The following is a 5,412-nucleotide window of genomic DNA, read 5'->3' on the forward strand; positions in this document are numbered from 1 at the left end:
GCTCCAGTCCCTCCAACTTCCGCGGCCACATTCGAAATTCTCCGCCGCGCTCGCCCATTGGCTGGCCGCGCAGACCACGTGACACGACAGCGCGGCCTCCGCCAATGGGGGGGCGTTCCCGTCCCCCGGGGAGGTGTCACGTGGTGCTCTTTGTCACCCGTCGCCTTCGCATCAGCGATCCCGCGCGGCCGCGCCGCCGAGACTGAGCCCCCGGCCCGGGACCCTCCCCGGGACCCTCCGACCCCGCATCAGCCCCAACCTCTCCCCGACTTCCGCGGGCGCATTCGAAATTCGCCGCCGCGCTCGCCCATTGGCTGGCCGAGGAGCTTACCTGACACAACAGCACCACTTCCGGCAGTGGTGAGCAGTGTCCCGCCCCTCTGGCTGTGTCACGTGACGCGTGGTGGCCGGGCTCTTCCGCATCCGGGCATCCGAGAGCCGGGCTCGGGGGCGTGGCTCTTGTACATAAGGTCGCTCTGAATTGCAAGCGGTTCGACGTCACACCACAACAACAGCATCAACAACAACAACAACAACAAAAACAGCACTTTGTCAGCTCGATAATGGAAGGACTGTGAAATTGGTGGAAATGCCCAATGAGACAAATTGACAGCCAAATTAATGATCATTAAGATGGCACAAGACCATGCAATGCTTCACCCTGTTATACATCAGGTGGTTATGAAAGGAGATCGGGTGACGTAGTGGTAAGGAGGTGTGCTGCAATCCCAAAGGCACACGGTTCTCCTGTGCAGTTCACTGCCTCTGAAAGTCCTCTAGAGAGTCAGCTGAGAGTTGCTTCCAACTCGATGGCACAGCACAACAGCAATGGGATATTCTTTCCTCTTTACCAAAACCACAACTCAAAGGCGTACATTTTTCTTCTGTCATCCTTTGTCGTTGTACAACTTTCAGATGCACAGCAAGTAATTGAAAAGACTACGGCTTCAATTACGTGCATCTTAGGCTTAAACTGATATGATTCCTCAGTCTCTTGGAGAGGTCCCTGACAGCAGACAGTTTCCATCTTCCAACAGGTTGCCTGTTGGGCCAGTGGTGAAGACTTTAGATTTCTTGATGTTGAGCTATCATCCCTATTTAAGACTGCTGTCTTTGATCATCTGCAGCAAGCGTTTCAAGTCTTCCTCGCTTTCTGCAAGCAAGGCTGTGTCATCTGCATAAATATAAAAATAAGTGGATTTATGGTTCTTCCCTGGAATGAATTTCTTAAAAAAAATATTTTCTTGAGAAAGATTCATAGAGGTTATGTAGCAAGTACATCATAGATCAACTTGAAGAGCAAGAAAAAAGTTCAAATATTAATAATTAAAATGTATAGAATATTAAAACTGAAATAAACATCGGCATAATACTAATTTTGGTTTCATACTTTCCTCAGCTGGACGTGAGCAGCATGAGGAGAGCCTTTTACATGATCAGAGAGAAGGGCTAAAAGGATTGTTGTCATGGTGTCCCTGTGTCTTTCTGGAATAGATTTCTTTAGTTTCAAGTGCAATGGAGCTTATTGTGGTGAGAGGACATTAGTCTTTGTATTTTTCTGCAAACGGCTTGTCCACATTTCTGCTGATTTTGTATCGGGTCTCTTGGCTTTTCTTATTGATTTGTACCAGCTCAGCAAATGAAGGATTCACCTATGCATTGCAGGTTGCTTCAGTTGTTTGTTTTTGCATTTTGTTTACGGTGTGTTTGCCAAGCAGCAGTCTTTAATGTAGCAGATTCATCGTGTTCCTTGGTGTATTTCTTAGTCTTACGTTGTTGGGTGTCTGCTCAAAAAGACCTGTTCACCTGTGATATTAGAAATTATTTCACTTGGGACTTCTAGAAATTTTAGGAGTTTGTTTTTATGCTTAAATCTTTGCTCTCTCTGGAATTTAACTCAACGTAAGAAATGATGAGGTTCTGTTTAATATTTTCCCCAGGTGCAATCTCAGCTGTGCCAACATCATTTTTTCACTGATTCAAAATATCACCTTTGTCATATACACAATACCAATATCCATTTGGGTCTACTTTTGGAAAGAGGAAAGCGTGTGTGAGGCTGCACAGCATAATTAAAAGGCATGTTTCAGCGAGAAACACACATTCAGTTTTTACCTTTACACTTCCTGTTGACCTTGGCCAAGGAATTTTACTTCTCTGTACCTAGCTTTATCATCTTTAATGTGGGGATGAGGAGTAGAAATAATATGTAAAATATATTGGCACAGTGGTTAGAGTAGAATGAACAAGGAAGACGATAGAAGAGAGGTTGTCAGTGAAGTTAAAGCACGACAGGTCATTTAAGATCCAGTATGCTACGGGAAATGCTGGAAGGTTTTGGTTTTTATCTTTCCAAGCAAACAGGGAAGCTGCTTCCACTTTGTATATAATGTCAAATTGGCTCTGACTGGTACAGGAGGAGATTGCCCCGCCTTCTCCAGCAGAGCACCTGGTGGATTCAAACTGCATACCTCTGGGACTGCAGTGCAGCTTCTTGCCACTAGGCCACGAGAGCTCATTGGGAAGTTGCTTTCACTTTGAGCAGAGACGTGAAATGATTCAACTTAGACGTTTTTCTTACGATTTTAATGAGTGTTTGTAGAAAGGTTGGGTTCTCATTCATTCTCTGATGCACATTTTCCTCGCTCCCCGACCTTCCACCTTCCCCAGTTCACTCTGCAGTGCAGCCCTTGCTCCAGATTTTGTCATCCACACGCGTGATCAGCCATTCCTTTCAGACAGTCCTTCATCTGTCCCGATGTAGTTCATGATCTAGCCATCCATTTCCTCTTCTCCCCTCAACCGCATCCCATGTCCAGCTCCTTCTTTAACAGATCCTTGCAGATATTTCATTGTGTTTAAATTATACTATGGGAGGAGGTGAAGGTATAAACTAATCAGCTTACTAATAAGTTTCCTGAAGAGAGAGTGCTGGCTGAGACCGTATTTAGTCCCAAGTGATAGCAATTCAGAATACCTTGCTCTCGACTGAAACCAATAAGGCTGAAGCAGGTTTAGGGATTGATATTGATTAAAGTGAGTCCCCTCGCTCTAAAAACACGTGTTATTAATTCTAACTCCTACACAGGTGGATGTAATTTCATGTGGGTGTTTTCGTTGTTAATTAATGAAGACTGTATGTCTTAGTATTCCCAAGAAGATACACTCTTCGGCCAGTCCCTTATGGGATACAAAAGGAGCCGGTTAGCACACAAACAAGGAGAAACTGAGGAACAGAAGCGGGAACAAGACCAGGGCTTTTCCCCAACAGCCAAGAAAGAAGAAGACAGTCTCCTTCTAAAGGTATTTGCACTTCTAACCCAGACTGTGTGTGAGAAAGTCAAGTCCTGTTTTGGGGAGCTCCTCCCTTGTATTTCTGGTAGAGCAGCGCTAAGAAACTAAAGCGGAGACTGGGAGTTTCCGTTTGATCACGGTCCCTGTGAGAGATTGACACGTATGAAAGTGTAAATGCCAGGCTGATAGGCGCCGCTGTGGCAGATTACGTTCCCAGTGATCTATCAAGCTGCAGTGCTTGATTTGAGCCCGTGGTTGTAGCTGCCAGGCTGTCTCATTCTGGGTCTTCGTCTCTTGTTTATGCTGAGCCTATACTTTTACCAAGTGCTGTGTCTTTCACCAGGGTTTTGCTCCTCCTGCTAAGGAGGCTAGAGAAAGTTACGGTGCTGGTCCTTTGCTGGAGAAAGAGGGGCCGTCTCCTTCAATGTGATTTACAGCCTCTGAAAACCTGGTGGAGGGTCAGCTGTGTTGTGGATTCTGAGCACTGAGTGTTCTGGCTACCGTCAGACCAGACAGATTTTATTGTTCTTTTGACCGTCTGTGTATGTTTGATGTTCTTCATTAACACCGCCGTTCAAAGTCATCAATTCTCTGGTGTTCTTTACTCCTTGTCCAATCGTCACATGTATATGAGGTGATTGAAGATGCCAAGGCTTAGCGTGGTTGCGGAGTCAGGTAAAACGAAATCCCTGACAACTGTACTGCTCTCGCCATTCATCACAATGTTGTCTGTTGATCCCATTGTGAGGCTGTGTGTATTCTTTACATGAATCATAAACTGCACTCAAGGTTATATATAGTCTTTGATCTTGTTCAGGAAGCACTCCAAGTCCCCCCCCCATCAAATTGTACAACCCAATGATTAATCCCCCCTCCCTCGTCCCTCTGCTTCTACCCTCTCCCACCCCTCTTGGATCCTTATACCCATTCTACAATAATGGTTTTATACGATATTTATCCTGTGGGGCTGAGTTAGTTCACTCAGCATAATGATATCCAGTCCCTCCCAAGTTAGATAATAGTTTACAAAATCTTTGCTCCCACGTGCTGCATAGTATTCCACTGTGTGAATGAACCATAATTTCTCAGTCCATTTGTTTGTGGTTGGACATTTGGGCTGTTTCCATGTTCTTGTGATGGTGAATAATGCTGCTATGAACATTGTTGTACAAATCTCAGTTTGTTCCTCAGTTCTCATATTCTCAAGGTATATTCCAAGTAGTAGAATAGCTGGGTCATGTGGAATTTCTATGTTCAGCTTTTTGAGGAAGCACCAAACTACATAATGGTTGTACCATTTTACAATCCCACCAACAATGTATAAGAAGAGTTCCTTTCTCTCCACATCCTCTCCAGCATTTGTTACTTGCTGTCCTGTTAACCTTGGCCACTCTTACTGGAGTGAGATGGTATCTCATTGTGGTTTTGATTTGCATCTCTTATTGCCAGTGATTTGGAGCATTTCTTCATGTATCTGTTTGCCATTCAAATATCTTCCTCTGTGAAAATTCTTTCCATGTCTTTTGCCCATTTTGTAATTGAGTTCTCCATCTTTTTCTTGTAAAGGCCCAGGAGTATTCTGTAAACTTTTGTTATAAGACTCTTGTCTGAGGTTGTATTACCAAATGTTTGTTTCCATTCGGTGGGTTTTCTTCTCATACTGTTCCCGAGTCAGAACGCGATTGTGGTTGGCAGCTCAACTCCTTAGCCATTAGGTTGCCAGAACTTCCTAGGACTTAATGGCATAATGGATTTGTTGTTAGGTTGTCATTAGATGCCTCTGAGAAAGAGACCCTGTAAACGACTGACCTGAACCCTGTCCCGTCCTGCGCCATCCTCCTCATCCCCGATGCACTCGAGCCTGTTGCTGCAGTCAATGTGACAGTCCAGCTGGTTGAGGGGCATCCACTCTCTTGCTGACCCTCCAGCTTTCCAGACACAGGATCTCGTTCCAAGAACAGTGCCTCTTAACGTGTTGCCGCAAATGATAGCTATAGCCGTCAAGCACATTTGAATTAATAAAAAAAGGAACCTCATCCGACATTAATGACTGGTGCTCAATTTCATAGATAGTCATAAACAATTGAAAAGAAAATGTGTTTCTAAGCACGGTCGTCA

The sequence above is a fragment of the Elephantulus edwardii genome, unplaced genomic scaffold, assembly GCF_000299155.1.
Source record: "Elephantulus edwardii isolate Elephantulus edwardi_28Jun2011 unplaced genomic scaffold, EleEdw1.0 scaffold00027, whole genome shotgun sequence".
Taxonomy (NCBI): domain Eukaryota; kingdom Metazoa; phylum Chordata; class Mammalia; order Macroscelidea; family Macroscelididae; genus Elephantulus; species Elephantulus edwardii.